This window comes from Leucoraja erinacea, chromosome 14, assembly GCF_028641065.1.
Source record: "Leucoraja erinacea ecotype New England chromosome 14, Leri_hhj_1, whole genome shotgun sequence".
In the NCBI taxonomy this organism is placed as follows: Eukaryota; Metazoa; Chordata; class Chondrichthyes; order Rajiformes; family Rajidae; genus Leucoraja; species Leucoraja erinaceus.
The window spans coordinates 26,437,800-26,456,577 of record NC_073390.1 but is presented as its reverse complement, the minus strand read 5'-3'; the positions used below and the strand labels follow the sequence as shown (position 1 = coordinate 26,456,577).

General features: G+C 42.0%; 1 protein-coding gene and 1 pseudogene across 1 annotated transcript in view; one reads left to right on the top strand and one right to left on the bottom strand.

Annotated features, from left to right (window-relative positions):
- Positions 1 to 18,778, bottom strand: part of LOC129703451 (ephrin type-B receptor 1) — a 405,586-nt gene that overhangs the window by 273,986 nt on the left and 112,822 nt on the right. The window lies entirely within an intron of this gene.
- Positions 183 to 288, top strand: LOC129703814 (U2 spliceosomal RNA; annotated as a pseudogene).

Sequence of the window (18,778 nt, the reverse complement as noted above, 5' to 3'; positions counted from 1 at the left end):
GAGCAGCATGGGCACATCGATTCCCGGAGAGGGAAAACACCGGTGCCCAACTTCGCTCCAGCACGGTGAGAAAATTCATTTCTCGGCAGCAAAGGACTTTGCAGTTGACTGGCTGCAATCTACTACAAGGGACCAGTATGTGAGTACCAGGGTCGGTCCCAGCGGGGTTTTTAGTTACAATAATCACTTCTGGGCCTTTTGGCTAAGGTCTAGTGTAGTATCTGTTCTTATCAGTTTAATATCTGATTCATCCCTTATCTAGGGACCATATATTAAATAAAAACTATAGTAGCTGTTATCATCAGTTTGAATGTCTTATATGTCCCTTATCTAAGGACCATATAAGTAGGAGTGTCCAGTATTGAGGGCATTAGAGTGGGGTTGACCGGCTGCAACGACCGCAAGGGACCAGCACCGTCAGTATGGGGGTCGGTCCCAGGGGTCTAAGATAAAGGAGCAGCCAGGAGTGCTGAGAGCGTTGGAGCCGGGTTAAAGGAATAGATGGAAGCAGCTGTGCCAGTTATCCTCCACACCGGCCATATCCACTCCATGGAAGGAAGGACAAAACTGGAGAAGGAGGACCATGGAACAGCGGGCAGCCAGCAGCAGCCAGCGGCACTTGGATCATCCGTAGTGGGATCAGCTGTGCCCGATGTCGGCCCCGCACGGGCCAGCTCCATGCGGCCGAGCGGTAAGGCTAGACACAAATCAAACAAGGTAGTGGACTCAGAGGGTCCGACTTTGCATAATACCGCCAGCAACCAGCACCAAGAGGGCTGGAGTGGAAGAAGCGGTGTATGGAGCCTTGCTCCAACGTGATAAAACCACAGCAGTACCTCTTTGAGGGCTGCACAATGCTTCTACCCCATCAGAGGGGAGCACTGTGGGTCAGTTCTGGGTTGACTTGCAAGAGGGGTCCGCAGAACAAAAGACAAGTGGGCAGCAGTTAAGCCCCACATGGGTACCCCGTGCGGGACCCTAGAGATCTCTAACTCTATAAAAAAGAGTAGGCAGGACCCTGATGGGCCAGAGCCTGGTAATACAGCGTCCCATGATCCTAACACAGCAGGGACTCTGCTGGACATGGTGGCTGATTACTTTAGCCAAGTCAAACATGGGTAGACTTGGATCCAGGATGGCAATAGTATTACTATATGTCTGGCCACAAACGCCAACAAGAAAAAATTTACAGACACTGGCCAGACATCTGCCACCTGGCAACGGTGAGGCATTACAGGTGCCCAGTGTAAACCAATGCATTTGGCAGCATATGGGGACGAACATCAGGAACCAAGGACCTCAAGATCCAGAGAACCTTAAAGGGATTCACGGAAGGCATCATAGCATACACCCGCACCCTGGACTAAACGTAGGTAACCAAGACCATCAAGACGCACTAGCTCTGTTTAGTAATACGCAATATGACCTGAACTACACGTGGAAGGCGGCCATTCAGCCAGCACTACGACCCCAAAATGCTACCATTTGCAAACAAAGAACCGTGGGTGGACAAAGCCAAGACACTGGGGCTCATCAAGGCCAGCGCAAGGGCCTATTTTGGGGCATGATACCAGCCACAGGCAAGGCCATAAAAAATGTGGCTCATACCAGTGGCAGTGCCAGAAATCAATATAACCCGCAGGATCCTTTTTTAGGGTATGGCCAGGGCGGCCACCCTGGAAGATGCAGAAGCCTCAACCTCCCACACAACCCCGAACAAGAGATATCAAACCAGAACCTCCTTTTTAAAAAAAAAAAACAAGGAAATAACTCAACCACCGGTAACCATGGAGGTAGGTGGGTGGGGTTTATTCTGTTAAAATAGGGACCCACGATGGTGGGGGAGGTTGCAACACTACAGTTATGTATGGTATATAATCACTACAGATTCATATAATCTCAGCAGTATTCAGGGTTATCTGATAGGATTTACTCATCCCAATAACCACAGTACAACATACACCAGAAGGGCATTTTGTCCTTACATAAACCAAACAATCCAAAACCCACATGGTGCTACAAAAAATTGTACACGAAAGGTGTGATTGAGCATACTTTTCATGGAACATTAGAATTGTATCAAACATATTTATTAAATAAAATAGAGTAGGGTTGCAGGATTATCATTTGATTTTAACCCTAAACACATTTGTTCTAGATATTCATTTTAAGATGGATACTCTTATTATTGATAAAGACTTGGTGTCAGCTGGGTTTTTTCTATATGGCAGGCATTGACTCAAAAGAGGAACTTTGGCAATATAGAGCTTACAAAAGGGGCAATCATCAGCCCCAATATTATTTACTAATCATGGTATTCGGTCATACAGGGGATGGTGTTAGAACCATGTTCCCTAATGTACATAGCCAAAAATTATTAATTTATCCAGTGACTGGAGGCAGTCATCCATGCCATAAGACTATGGATTTATTGATTGGTAGAGTCTAAAAGACCCACTACACGGCAGTGGGCTGTCAGACAGGACGATGAATCTCATCTCATCTGCACTAAGACTGTCAACACGGAAGCAGTACCTTGGACACATCAAGAATGGGGCATATACTGCTTGGACAACAACCTCGACCAACAGGCCAAGAATTTCTGGCCGTATTGGATTTTTTAACAAGCCTCCATTATCATAATCGATGGGGCTACAGTGCCATCAATAGTGCCACAAGTGCACTCTCCAATTACCTATCACAAGGAACAGAGCGGCACGCGGTGTGGGAACGCACCCCTGGTAAGAAAACCAGGTACTCCGAAATCTGGGACGTGGGTGTCGTTTCTCAACATGCTGAGGAGCTTGTAGCTCATAACAGCGTTGTCACTTCAGTAACAGTCCAGGAAGATGGTTATGCTCATGGTGTTATTTACCGCACAACAAGTCCAGCCATTAAGCAAACTGAGCCTGGACTCCCTGATCATCTCACCGAGAAACTGGTGTTGTCATACAGGATTTAATAAAAGAAAACAGATCGGGTTCCTCGGGTCAAGTGTTTGAATTTATGGTACACCCATATGGCAAACGACTGTGTATAGCAAGACACATCTAACAATACATAGAATATACTAAGAACATTCGAGGTCACAGAATGGAGTTGTTTATCTCTTACAAGAAACCGCATGAAAGGGTCACGACTCAAACTATACCAAGGTGGCTCAGATAGGTCCTAAAAATGGCAGAAATAGACACTAATGTTTTAACTCTCATTCCACCAGGGCTGCAGCAACATCCGCAGCAAAAATTGTACAGGTACCCACAGTCCAAATCCTCAGAATGGCAGGATGGTCATTCAAAAAGGGTTTTTCCACAGGTTTTATAATAAACCAGTTATTTTTTGGAGCCATCATTGTATTAAGAAAACATTTTATGTTCAACAAAATAATTTGCCCGAAAGGTTACAGGGCTATGATTCTCAAATTTTAAAAAATGTTATATATTTTTTCGTTATACCACACAACTCTTTGTATAATTGTGTTTTAAAATTACTAATGATGCTCTCTCCCAATACCCAAGGCAGTTTGTGAAGCATGGACTCGTTCCACGGCATGAGGTCACAGAGCTTTGAAATCTTCACGAAGTCACTCACGTGACTCCGAAGTAAAATAGTAAGATTAAACGAGAACTTACCAGTTTGAAGTTTGATCTGTATTTTATGAGGAGTTACGATGAGGGATTTCGTGCCCTCCGCTCCCACCCTCTTATGATCATATCAAAAACTGGTATCTCTTTGGTAATCTTACTATGTTAGATCATTATAGGTTCCTGTGACCTCACACCGCTGCTTTGAAGTATGACACGCATGCGTGGAAGCGGGCTTCTTCACGAAATCCCTCATCGTAACTCCTCATAAAATACAGATCAAACTTCAAACTGGTAAGTTCTCGTTTAATCTTACTATTCTCTGCCACAGAAGGTAGTTGAGGCCAGTTCATTGGCTATATTTAAGAGGGAGTTAGATGTGGCCCTTGTGGCTAAAGGGATCAGGGGGTATGGAGAAAAGGCAGGGATGGGATACTGAGTTGGATGATCAGCCATGATCATATCAAATGGCGGTGCAGGCTCGAAGGGCCGAATGGCCTACTCCTGCACCTATTTTCTATGTTTCTATAAGTGGAATAGTGTACGTAGTTTTGATCTCCTTATTTAAGCAAGGATGCGGTTGCCTCAGGGTATGCATATCGAAAATCGAATCGGAACAGAAAGTGCTCATCTTATCACTAAAGACAAAGCAAAATGGGCCTATCCATGGAGTTAAGGACAGAAGGCGATCTTACTGAAACATATCACGTTCTGAGGGGCAAGTCAGGGTGGAAGCTGAGAGGTCTTCACTGCTGGGGAGTGTTTAGTACAAGGGGCATAATCTCTGTTACATTAGATGGAGATAAACAGGAACCTCTTCAGAAACCTGCAAGTCTTTGGAACTCACTGCGGAAGCCGAATCACTGTGCATATTCAAGGCTCGGACGTGAGATTTTTAGTCTGTGTGAGGTTTGGGGCCCATGGGGAACTGGCAGGAAAATGGAGCAGAGGTTTTGCTCTGCCAAGGTGCAATCTTATTGAATACTGGATTGAATTTATGAAAAAAATTAATGAACACAATTTTTTACATTTACAGTCAAATAAAACATACCACAATAATGATATGAACTAATCATCCTTGCATATCCCCTTGGAGACAGCCTTCCAACTGAGCTTACTCCTACTTGTCCACATTCAGCATTCTGGTAGTTTGCTCCCTGCTTGATTGTGTTCATGTACAGTCTGATTCCACAGGAAGGCACGTAAACTCGTTTTCACTGCATCTCAGTACACTTGGACTCAGTTTATCTCAGGACAACAATAAACAAATACCAATAACAATTTTATCCCTTTGGAGCCAGGCAAGGATGGTGACTCCTGGTGCCTGTAAAGGTTCACTACAACCAGTGCATTTTTTGTGATGGTACCCGCCGATCTGGCGTGCTGCCTCCTCTAAAAATGTAAAACGATAGATTTTCACATTTTTTAAATTATTAATATTACAAAAAGATTACTAATGTTTTAAAATAATATGTATTAACTAGTTAAGCAAGTTATAGAGCATAGAACAAGTGCGGCACAAGAACAGGTCCTTCAGCCTATAATGTCCGTGCCGAACATGATGCCAAGACCGACTCCTATCTACCGGTATATGATCCATATCCTTGCATATCCGTATGTCTATCCAAACATCTCTAACATGGCGCTGTCATATTTGCATCAGCCACCATCCCTCTTATACTCAGTGCCTCGAACTATGAAGGCAAGCATTGCATATGCCTTCTTTGCTACTCTATATACTTATGGAGCAAATTTCTGGGAGTTATGGATTAGGGTCATGACATTACTTGTATATTTTCTTCTTAGAATTAATGATGATGATCACCACAAACACCAGTAGCAAGGGAAATATATGTGCTTGCACAAAACAAGCACTGACTCCAATGAACTCTAAATCTGGACATATGGTTGTGGCTGCACAATTTGGTTTTAACAGATGCAGTTACATTCAAGGGCATTGAGAAGAAACTATTGGCAGTCCTCCCCCTCCAGCAACAATGAGATCCCAGATCTCACTGAACAAACCTGGAGGCAGAAAGCAGAACTCTACTGTTATCCAGATACTTCAGGTGGGATGTTGTTGCGGGCTAGCTCTTTGAGCACCACGTGACCATGAGAGTTTGCCCTTGACTCATACTCGCAGCATGGTCGTCACGAGGTCGTAAGTAGGTCGTAGGAGGTCGTGATGCTAATCGTAGATGCTCGTGGCATCAAGTAGGTCGGGGCGTTTTTCTAGCATGATGAAAAATGTCCACGAGTAAAAAAGGTCATGAATTAGGTCGTGAAAGTGGGACAGGCCCTATAGTCACACTCGCAGTCATATCCGTTCCATTGCCCAGCTGATCAAGATCTCACTGTAAGTCTTTATAATCATTCACACTCACACTGTCACATCCACATTCACCCACACACTTTTTTACAGTCACACACCCACGCATGCATATACTCCCACTGATACATGAACACTCACTCACACTGATGTTGATACATGCACACACGCTCATACTCGCACTGTGTTGCAGATGCATGTGAAAATCCTTGGCTTCTTGGAGGTTGGGAGCCTTGGGAGATTGGGGGTAAGAGCATGAGGGAAGAGCACGGTGACAATCTGCTGTGAGAGATGGAAGGTCAAAATCAGAAGCTCATCAACTTTCCTGCAGTCAGTTGTGATTCCATGGCCTAACAACATCTTCTCAGGCAGAACGTGAGGATCGAGAAAGATTTGCTTCCATGCCAATTTAGTAGCTTCTGAAGATGGTTGATGAGGTCAATTTGGTAACCGCGGATGGGTCTGGTGAATAGGTGCTTTGAAAGTGATCCACTCCTTCTGTCTGCTTATCAAGGGCTCCTAGGGCGCAGCTTTGCCATTCTCAACACCCTCCCCTCTCACCTTAAACCTTTGCCCTTTAGTTCCTGATTACCCTATTCTTAGAAATAATTTCAGTCACCCTATCTATTCCCTTCATTATTTTATACACATCAGTAAGATCATCTCATAGCTTCCTGCATGCTAAGAAAAAAAGCCCTAGCCTGTCCCCCTGTTCCCTCTAGCTCAGTCCCTCGAGTCCTGCCACATCCCCGTAAATCTTCTTTACATTCTTTCCAGCTTAATGGCTAGAATGCCAAACTTAATGGCATGTAGATTGGTTAATGCATGTGAACTAATCATAGTGGAATAGCATCACTAACCCCACCTTACTGTACGATTCATACTAACACCCACTTCCTATACTGGTCAGTCTTGGAAGCGGTAACGATGAACTAACAACTAATGACCTGCTATACCGCTATAATATGGGTACTGATTAAAGATAATCTTGAACTCCAGACTGTGTAGTCTGCTTATTTACATGGTGTCAGAAGTGGGAAGTGTGTTTAGCGCATTCAGGAGAAACACGACATCCAGAAACGATCACATGACAAGTCCAGCAAACCACTTAAACCACTACTACCGGGCCAAGTCGTCCGCTTGCAAACTACCGTGGGACATTCCCGTCTAGGTTGCGTTTTCGGCCCGTCCAAAGAACCCCGATCCTACCTTGTTGACATCGATGGCGCCTTGTACCGTCGGAGCCGCCAACACTTGCTGATTGTGAAGGAACCACGTCCCCCACCAGCCGATCCTTTCGCTCCACCTCTACCGTTCCAGCCGTCTGCTGCCATGGCCACCACTAGTTCCAGCATGTCCCTTACTCCACCACGACCGGCGGCCATGACTAACAACAACACTACCTCACCCGCATGCTCCCCCTGTCGGTCAGCACGAGTGTCCCCAGCTGCTTTCTCACTTCCGGGTTCACCGCCTCCCTCTAACTTTTCTGGCGAAGGGGGAGAGGGCTTGGTCCGTACGCGTTTGGGCCGTATTAGTAGACCGCCTGATAGATATGGCGAGTATGTTTAAATTCCAGCTGCATGTGTGTTTAACTATATTCGCTCTTTACGGGGAAGGATGTAGATTGGTTATTGCATGTGAACCAATCATAGTAGAATAGCATCACTAACCCCACCTTACTGTAAGATTCATACTAACACCCACTTCCTACACTGGTCAGTCTTGGTAGCGGTAACGATGAACAAACAACTAACGACCTGCTGTACTGCTATAATATGGGTACTGATTAAAGATGATCTTGAACTCCATACTGTGACTAAAACTGAACACAATGCTCCAAGTGTGGCCTCATCAATGTCTTGTACAACTGTAACATAACGTCCGAACGTCTATACCCAATACCCTGAATGATGAAGGCCAATGAGCCAAAAGCCTTCTTCACCACACGTGACATTACTTTCAGAGAATTATTTACTTGAACACCTAGACCTATCATTCACAGTGCAGTTCCTGCCCCGGTTTGACTAGCCAAAATACATCACCTCGCCCATCTGAATTAAACTCAATTTACCAATCCTTGGCCCATTGCCTAGCTGATCAAGATCTCACTGTAATTTTTAATAATCATCTTCACTGCCTCCGATACAATCTACTTTTACATCATCCACAAACTTAATAATCATTGGGTCCAGCCCCAATGCCTGAGACATGCTATTAGTCACCGGCCTCCAGTCTGAACAAAATCCTTCCCCAACAACCTCTATTTCCTACCAAGGAGTCAGTCTGAAGATGGGTTTCGGCCCGAAATGTTGCCTATTTCCTTCACTCCATAGATGCTGCCGCACCCGCTGAGTTTCTCCAGCATTTTTGTGTACCGTCAATTCTGCATCTGGTTAGTTAGCTCTCCTTAAATCACATGCGATATAACCTTCCAGAGTAACCTACCACATGACTTTATCAACGTTGATGTCCATATAGACTACATCTATGGCCCTGGCCTTGTAAATCTTTTTATTAATCTCTTCAAAAGACAATCAAATTTACAAGACACGGTCCTCTATACACAAAACCAAGCCCATAGAATTGTGGTCGCTTATCCCAAAAGCATCAACAAGTGACTCTCCAGTCACTTGCTCTGTCCAATTCCCTCAAAGTATGGATGAGTAGAGATTTGGTGTGAAGAGATTATTTCATCTAATCATAAAATGCACAAAGGCACCAATCTACTCAGGAGTGAAATCAGAAAACACAACTCTGGGAATATTGGAACTTCCAAGGTCAAAATAAATATTTTTTTATTAAGGTAAGAAGAAAACGGTGCTGAGGAACAGACATGTACAGATTTACTCCGATGATTGAGCAGCTTCCTCGAGCTTTCATGTTCCCCAAAGGCCGACCATATCCAACAAGTGAGGTTGATTATCTGCAGACATGAAAACTAGAGTATCTCCCAACACAACCAGTGAATTGACAACAGCAGCTAAATGACAGCACAGCACTGCATATAGAGTCCATGTAAAGCAAATGCATTGGACAATGGTAATGTGGCAATACATAGTTACCGTCTAAATTATGCCGTGTGGTTCTTCTCAATTGCAAAGTAGAAGCATGGCCTGAATAGTCACATCTTCCTTCTGAAGTATTTTGCTGGTGCTGAATGAAGTGATTGTTGATTCCACCAGACACAAGAAAGTAGCCCATTTATCACTAGAAATGTCACGCAGAGGAACCTTGACTGCTTATATCTGATTGCTCCATCTTACTGCATTCCAGCCACCCGACTCCATAGATGTTTAACTCTGAGTTCATGTAGCATGGCAAATACATTTCAGTAAGGTTAGCGGATACCACAGAAAAGACTGCCAAATACTCACGCAGGCCAGAGAGAAACATAAATTTGAATTTCAAGTATCTATTTACGTGTACCTCATTCTGAAAGCACGCTCTTGGTATTATTGTGAACACAACCAAGGGCAATTCCATTCTCGACTATTGTGCTGACAGCTAAGCTTGTACGGTAATCAATAATCTTTTGTTAAGCTTAAAATTATTCAACTGACTTTGTTGGTGAGCTGCAGCAACTCCTCCCTTCCGCAACACAACTTCAGCCAAAACGCTAAAGTGGGTCTGTGACCAGACTCACTCTATTCCAGAGTATCATTGGTTGCTAAGCAACATGACCCTGAGAATGTAGACTAGGTCAGGGTCTGGTCAAAGAATGTGTTTGTCCTGTACAGGTAACTTTGATTCATTGCTGTTACCTTCACACAAAGTTGCCCCTGTTTTATTTTCTGCATTCATTAACTCTTGCCCCATGCTTGTGTTATTTTAAACTGATTAACAGATGCATTAAAACAGGAATTTGGCAGATCCCGTTAACCCGAGCAGTGAAAATAGAGCTCAGAGTAAATGAGACTCAGGTCTCCAAATGCACTAATTAAATTGTCACTCATGAATCAGTTTTTTTTTTAAAGGGAAGATGCACTCATGTAAAATCAATGTAACAGGTGAGAGAAAGCCTCTTCATTTGGCAGTGATCATTCATTACTGACAATGAAATGCTTGTCAGCACCTGTTTGAAACATGAGTTGATCTCCCACATGAAGAGCCGAGTCCAAGTCAAACATGCAGGTGAGCAGGCCTGGAAGTGATGGCATTGATGGGGGTGAGATGAGACTGCTGCTACAGCTTGTATTTCCTTTATAAATTCCTGCAAGCACATGGAATTGAATCATCCTGTAATTATAGTGTCTGTTGTTCCTTTGTATTGTAGCTCACATAAGGAGATACACAGAGACAAAGCTACAGGCAGCCAAAACCTTAACTGAAGACAATAGTTGTTAACTAAACCGAAATGCCTGGTACAATAACCTATAAAGGTCACGTCACACAGTCAGGCAGGAGGTACAGAAGCCTGAAGTCCTACACCACCAGGTTCACGAGCAGCTACTTCCCTACGACGATCAGATTCTTGAACTGACCTGCACAACTTTAATCCTATCTCGGCAGTGGAACACTGCAGATCATCTCCACCATGGACTCATTATCTATTTGTGTTTTATCGTGAATGTTTCTTTTGCAGTCTTTTTCTTTTCACATACTTGTATAATTTATGTTCTGTGTGTTGTCTGTGTGTGAAACTGCTGCAAACAAGATTTTCATTGTACCGATACCTCACCGTACTTGTGCATATGACAATAAAATCAACTTGACATTTGACGTTCTACTCCCTTATTTATGCAGCCTGCTCAGAAGGTAGCACCTTCCTGTGGACCTTGACCTCTAACAATCCAAGTTTAACAATTGCTATGACATCTTCTGCACAGATCAACACCGACTCTGAGGTTAGACATAAAAAGCTGGAGTAATTCAGCGGATCAGACAGCATCTCTGGAGAAAATAAACAGGTGACGTTTGAGGCTTGTTCTCAGCACTCTGCCCTACCCTCACACTGGCTGCTAATTCACGACACTCACTAATGAACTTACTGTGGGAGGTTCATCATCAGAATGCATATGATGTATCTCAGTCACCAAGAGCAAACCTCTGCCAGTCCAGAAAATGGAAAAAGGCTAAAAATTGCTGAGAGTTGTGGATGCTGTCCAGTCCATCACACAAACCAGCCTCCCCCACCCCTCCCCCACCATTGATCCATCTGTATTACACACTGCCTCAGTAAAGCAGCCATCGTAATGAAGGACCAATCACACTCCATTCATTCTCTCTTTTCCCCTCTCCCATCAGGAAGTATCAGGAAGAAGATACAAAATATTGAGATCATGTAACAGCAGATAGTTATCAGACTATTGCACAGACCTCTCATACGCCCCAGATAAATTCCCCACCTCCCAATCTACATTGTGTGGCCTTTGCACTTTAAAAACAAATCTGTACTTCCTCTGTAGACATGATACTATATTCTCTGTTTCCTTTCTTTTCAGCACAACCTGTTGTACTCGCATAATATATGATTGTGTGATTTTATTGTTATGATCTTATTGTATGGTCCGCACAAAACAAAGGTTTTCACTTTATCTCTGTCCATGTGACAATGGTAAACCTATACCAATACCAAGGTTGTAATTACCTTCAACTACGTTTCTATTTTTGTGGACAATGAAGACATTAAATCCCCAAAGGAACATTCCCCATCAGCATTCTATCTTCATTTTATATTTCTTATTGGTCATTGGTTATCCTCAATTATAACAGAATCTGCAGATGCCAATCATTCACATGTATCTTTCTCCAAGCAGTGCAACTGCGAGAACCTTTGAACAACACATTCTGGTCAGATTCTCTCCTATATTTAAACTAGTGACTTGCATGAAGCTGACTCTATTTCCCTGCTGTAAGTTCAGCAGCCGTGTAGCAGAAACTCCACTGCGCCTCAGAAGAACTTTTGGCAATGCTGAGCAACAGCTATGAAGAAGTTCTTGGCTGAGTCCCAATTCCATGTAAGATGAACTTACATTTAATTAATAATATTTAAAAGCAATTAAGAGAGTTGACCTCACTTGTGCTTCCCGTCCATCTTAATGCCACTATGTCTTACATTTGTCAGGTCCATAAAACTTGTGCTGCTAACCAGCTATTAATGGGACAACTTATTCTTTCAGTTTATGATGTGTATGCAACCCAAACTGCCAGATTTATACCTCCAATGAAGCTGAACTTCACCAATTTAAGAATAACACTGAAATTTACATGTCACAAATCAAACAAAAATCTTAGAGTCATTCAGCCATTATTTCATTAATTCAGGTTATGACAGGGTTAATTAATTAATTAATTAGGGCAGTCATACCATACAGAAACAAGTTGTTCACAATGTCTTTGTCAACCATTAAGAGCCTATCCATACTGATCACATTGGCCAACACCTAGTCTGTAACTTACAATGCCTTCATGATTCAAGTGCCCATTCAGTTACACCTTACATGTGAGAGTCTCTTCCTTCACCAGACAACGTGCTTCAGATTCCAACCACCTTCTGAGTAAAATTAAATCTTCAGATCTACACTAAATATCTTACTCCTTATCTTAAACCTATGGCCTCTGGTCTCAGACAACTCTCTTAGATAGTTTTCTTCCTATTTATCTTTGCCGTCTTAATTAGGAAATACATGAATGGAAGAGTCTAGCACTGGAAATGTGTGCACTAATCAATTGACACTATTAACAACTGTTTATAAAAAAAAAAAATACGAAGTAAAAATAAAATTCTCAACCCCTTCCAGATTTTCAAGATCCAACTCAGAGGCAACTCTGCCAGCATCTTCTCGGAAGTCAAAAGATGTTTAGGGAAAAGATGGGTATGTTTAATGCTGTAACCTCCACACACTCAGTCCTTTTCAAAAAGGCCTTTTGATGGTCCTACAATTGATTCCATTCTACTGGCTTTGCTTGACATTACTAAATGCCGGTTAGTTTTTTTTGTTGGTTTCTTACTCATTTTGTGTCCCTCAGGGTTAAACAGCAATGACCTTTCCTATCCTATTCTTTTATATTCCTCTGCTTTTAAAAATAGTCTATTGGCCCTCAGCACAAACATTCATTTTACATCAGGTTGCAAGAAATGACAACAAAGTTAATTAAGGGACGAGCATGCACAATTGACCAGGTTTGTTACGTCTGCTTCTGTTCTTGAAATGATGCCAAAACTGCACTCGATTATTCAGTTAACTAATTAACAATTAATAAATCTCACCAGCAATCGGAGATTTCATTTCAATAGACAATAAACAATAGACAATAGGTGCAAGAGTAGGCCATTCGGCCCTTCGAGTCAGCACCTCCATTCACTGTGATCATGGCTGATCATCCCCAATCAGTACCCCATTCCTGCCTTCTCCCGATATCCCCTGACTCCGCTATCTTTAAGAGCTCTATCTAACTCTCTCTTGAAAGCATAGAGAGAATGCTGGAGTAACTCAGCAGGACAAGCAGCATCTCTGGAGAGAAGGAATGGGCGATGTTTCAGGCTGAGACCCTTCTTCAGACTGATGGTTTCTGAATCCCTCTCTGCTTTTACACTGTGCTTTCTGAGAAGCCTTCTCACTGCCCAGATCTCCCCACACACAAACATCAAACAAGTGATGACCAGTGCCTCTTGCAGGTGAGGATGCTGTGTAATGTGTCCATGATCACTGTTCCATTTTACCATGCCACTGACCAATCTAGGTTGCTGCCAGTACCAAGGTTCCAGAGGGAGCTGCAATCCGAAAAACATCCAAACCCATGGCTCTGTTTTCTTGGTTTTAAGTAGTAGGCAAGCGGGAATTAAAAAAGTATTCTCCATTGGGACAACACAGTAACACGCTGGTACAGACCATCAATCTAGGTTAGATCATGACTTTGGGCACTACCAGTTTGGAGTTTGCATTTTCTTGCTGTAATTGTGTAGATTTCCACTGGGTGTTTCGGTTTCCTCCCCCATACCAAAGACGCATGTGTTGGTCAGTTAATCTGGAGTTAGATGCATAGAGTTATACAGTGCACAAAAAGGTCCTTTGGCCCAACTCATCTGTACCAACCAAGATGCCTATCTACAGCAATCCCATTTGCCTGCTTTTGATTCAAATCCCATAAAACCTGTCCTATCCTTGTACCGGTACAAATGTTCTTTAAATGGTTTAAGATTTTTGTAAAGATTGGAACTGAAGCCCATATTCTGCAACAACTCCTCAGGATACAAGGGCTGATGAATAAATTGGCTACTTTGCAGACAAATTAATTTGTTAGGCTATTCACAGTTAAAAGGGGTTCCCAACTAAGTTAGGAGAGACCGTTGAATGCCCTCAATGATTGCGTTAGCCAGTTTCAAAGAACCAGCACCATAGAAATACTGTAGTTCCTGCATTGTGTGGAGAGTGGGGTGTGGTGGGATCTGTCTGAAGACCAAGGATATTTTAGGGCCGGTCTGCTCACTGTCTGTCTGTGTAGTGTTTCTGATGCAGTTTATTTGGTGGTGATGTGTTTGATGGGTTAAAATACCGCAGTAAGGAATTTAATACACAAGCACAATAACCAGTACAGTTCAAAGCACCCAGAGGAAATAAAATCTGGAGCTGTTTCTATCCCTTATCTTACATTTTATTAATCATAAGTCTTGGTTTTGTATTTACGTGTTCATCTGCTAAAACGTTTCAAAATGTTTGTTGCAATGAATCATCATTTCACCACAAAAGGACACAAAACGTTGGAGTAATTTGGTGGGTCAGGCAGCATTGGCCTGGAGAACATGGATCAGTGACGTTTCGGGTCAGAACCCTTCTCAACTTATTATTGGTGCACTGGGACACACTGTTCAGTGGGAATGGATTCTGAGCCAAAAGATTCCATGCTCCCACACAACCAGAGCCCATGAGCAAGTCGACTGCAAGAGCAGTAACTGTTTGAACTGAAATATCCACAATAGAAAAACACTGAATTATAAACCCAACAGAAAAGGTTGTCAGGTGTGTGTGTAAGAGTGATGTAATGTAGATAATGCATTCCTAAAGTGCTGACACTCTCCCCACACTGAGCCATTTAGCAGAGAAGGCATTCAATCTTTGGCATGTTAATATCTGTTTGGACTGAATGCCTGCAGGCCAGTATTAACCTCCATTTAGGTGACTCCGCTGGTATCTATTATTGCGTGGGTTGATTTTACTTTCCAGCTGTGCACATCCAGAGATACGCAGCTTCACCGCAATATATTCATAAAACTCGGACTTGGAAAAGATTAGCCACCCCCGTGAAGTGACAGTCTGCGTGCATTCTGAACTTGAGCAGAGGAAGTAGTTCTTGGCAACATGCAGGCACTCCCCTACTTACATAATAGGCGACTTACGTAAACTCGTACTTACGTAAACAATTCACAATAGGTGGTCTCATTTTCCTGCATGGCCGGTGTTATTGCAACAGGAGGAAGGCAAGGGCTTGCAGCCCCCCCACTTCATAGATATAAAAGCATCACCTGTGCTTGCTGCTCTTCCAGTGTTATGGTGGAACAAAGTGCTGGAATAACTAAGCAAACTGAATCAATCTGAAGAAGGGTCACCTCTCCATGCTTACCAGAGATGTTGCCTGACCAGTAATTTGTGTCATTTTGTGCATTATCCAACATCCACAGTTCTTTGTTTCTACCTAGTTTTAAGATGATTCTGATATGCGTAAAATCTGACTTGCGTAAGGCTTTACAGAACTCCCTTACGCGAGTCAGGCAGTGACTGGAAAAGGATCACACAGTTCCCTATCCGATCCATCAAGAGGGCACTCTGCATTGCATACCTTGTTCCACTGCATGGCTTTGGTTTTTCCCAATCTCTCAGCTCAACAAAAGCATGGCAAAACCTACATTTTCTAACCTTACATGAACCTCACCACTTCTAAAGCATTTGATTGTATCCCAATGAAAGTATTCCAAATACACATGTCATAAATAATTGTGTCCTGAGCAAACAGTTCCAAATGCCTATGTTCTAACTTAATGACTATATACTAAGTGTATTCAAACCAGCACTACCCTTGCTATCACCTGTATCCTGACCAGAGCACAGTACAGCCTCACATTATGGATGGGTTGTATTCCAAGAATAATATCTATATCATAATTTTTCATAACATGAACGCATGGCAAAAAAATGACAACATTTATTTTACATTTTGTATTTACTGAGTTATATTTTTCTCATATTATTTCAGTATATGCACATTTTTTTCAGTTTTTGGCTGTAATTTGTGAATTCTGTAAGGGTGAATTATCATTGCCCAAACTGCGGGGTACATAGTCTGATAACAGCCAGGGTAATTCTAAATTACTGTATATTAATCTGAGTCACCCACTATAGCAACCAGGGCATTTCTAGTGTATTTCAATGTCTTCCTTTTAATTGGTTTATTCCAACTGGATTCCAAGCAGATGAGGTCAAACCAGTGGACACTTCTGCAATTTTCAGAATTTGAAGTCCCTGACCCAAATCACAAAGAAGTAGTTATGTATTCATTTTTATGTATTGGGTGAAAAGTTTAACACTGTTCATTTAGTTTTAAGTTAAACTAGACCAAGTGCAGACCCGTTGGGTCTGCTCCCCCAATGGTGTGATCCCCCAACCCAATATTCCACCATGCACCCGTCTCCTCCAATGGAACTGAAGCCGTTCTCAAAAGTAAGATTCCAGCACTGCCCTGCCTCTTTAAAAAAAATCCCTGCCTGCTGCAGCAGTGAAAAGTTCAGTGTTCCTGTCTTGCAACATTGTTTCAAAGTGTGTTGGAAGCTGAGGAAGGAGCAGCGAATCAAAAGGCAGGAAGGGATCCGTACTGCAGGCGGACTGATTTGAGTTTTATATATATAAATATAGATAGATAGATAGATAGATAGATAGATAGATAGATAGATAGATAGATAGATAGATAGATAGATAGATAGATAGATAGATAGATAGATAGATAGATAGATAGATAGATAGATAGATAGATAGATAGATAGATAGATAGATAGATAGATAGATAGATAGATAGATAGCAAAATCCTTTTAACTTTTAATTTGGAGCAGAAGATCATTTCACAGGTCCATGAGAAAAAGCATTCAGCCCAAAATGTTCCACCTTCCCTGGATGCTTCCTGCCCTGCTGAGCATTTCCAGAATTCTCGGTTTATAATTCAATAAACTAAGATAACAATTATTTTGATTTATTTATCTCCAACTCCAACTTGGCTGTTGTTGCTCAACTCAGTACAGCAGAGGTTATGTGTAGTCAAGAAGTTTTGAAATGTATGCCAGATATTTGTAATTCTTTTTGTGGAGTTTAATGACTCTGGAGACTATAACAACAGGTGAAGGAGAATGCTGTTGTAGCCTTATCTATTATAATATAATTAGAATTTTAATTGCTTTCTCTGCAAATAAGCTATTTGATATTCCAAAGGAATTATGTTTTTTAAAGCCCAATGCATTCACATGAGAGAATGTTTTTTTTTATCAACTTCTCCCATTGTGTTTTAACCTTCTTTCATGTTTCAATAGTGAAGGCAGGTTCCAGGCAAAAGATTTGTACGAGAAACTGGAAGGAGCTACAGAGAATTTAGGCTCCTGAGTGTGAGAATGATTTGAGTGGCTTTAGGCAAACTTGCTGCAATATAATCTGCAGAATAGTCCAATGTATTAATTTGGTTCTTGTGCATATCAGACTGGCATCTCATGTGTGTTTTAATGGTTTTATAAAAAATAAAGCACTGGGCAAGTCACGTGAATAAGCTTAAACTATTTATCTGAGTCTAAATTATACGGTGTAAAATTAACCCATTAATTAAACTATTTATTTTACTCAGGCATCCTCAGGTTATCTTTATAACTGAATTAGAATACTCGTAATAACTTTAATAGTGACCATAATGACAAGGGATTACACAGTGGATACACCAAAACAGACCATTCGGCCAAGTAATTTATGGTCGCCTGAATGCCCCTTCAAGTGAGCTTCTTTCCAACTTCCACATCTAGAATATCCGTTTAACCTTCTTCTCTTCTCCAACACATGCTTGCTCAGCTTCCTCTTAAGTTCACCTTCATTCCCACTAAAGCTCATCTGCTATGAAATCATTATCGTGAACTCATAGCCTCGACTGGAGTGCTCCATTGTTGTCCTGGACAGAGTAAAATCTCAAGTAATTTGTACTCATCCAAGCTGTATCCCATCTCACACTAAATCCTATTCATCAGTCACTCCTTGCTTGTTGATCTTCTTTGGTTCACAGTCATGCAATGTCTCAGTTTTAGTAGTCTTATTATTGGTTTCAAATCCCTCCACTGCCTCACCCCTCCCTATCTCTGGTGTGCACTCTGCTTCTTCAATTCTCGTCCAGTTGTGGTCGTTTGCACGTGCCAGTTGTAACCTTCCACCACAAACCCAACCCAACACCCTAATTGGGATGCTGTACCTTCAGCTGCATAAAACCTCTATGCCCTTCTCTAGTTCACTCTCCTCCTGTAAAGTGTTCCATAACACCTAACTTGTTGACTCAGCCATTGTCATATGCCCTACCACCCCTTTATGTGCTTAAAGACAAAACTTGTTTGCAAATGCTTCTGTTAAGTACAATGTAATTTTTACAAGTGATACTGTATAATTGCAATTTTTTTTATTTTTTGCTACCAATTAGGAATATCCATGAGAAATAGATTTTTTTCACAAGGAATATACAAATTCACTGTACACTAATCAAGAATATTGAATGTGGATAAACAGAGGCTAAAAATTCACAGAGGAAGAGCAATATATAGTTGTATGGATTGTTTTTAATGTCGGATCACCACAAAGACCTTTACCATTAGTGAAGTATTTTTAAAGTGCAGTCACTGTTGGAATCTGGAAA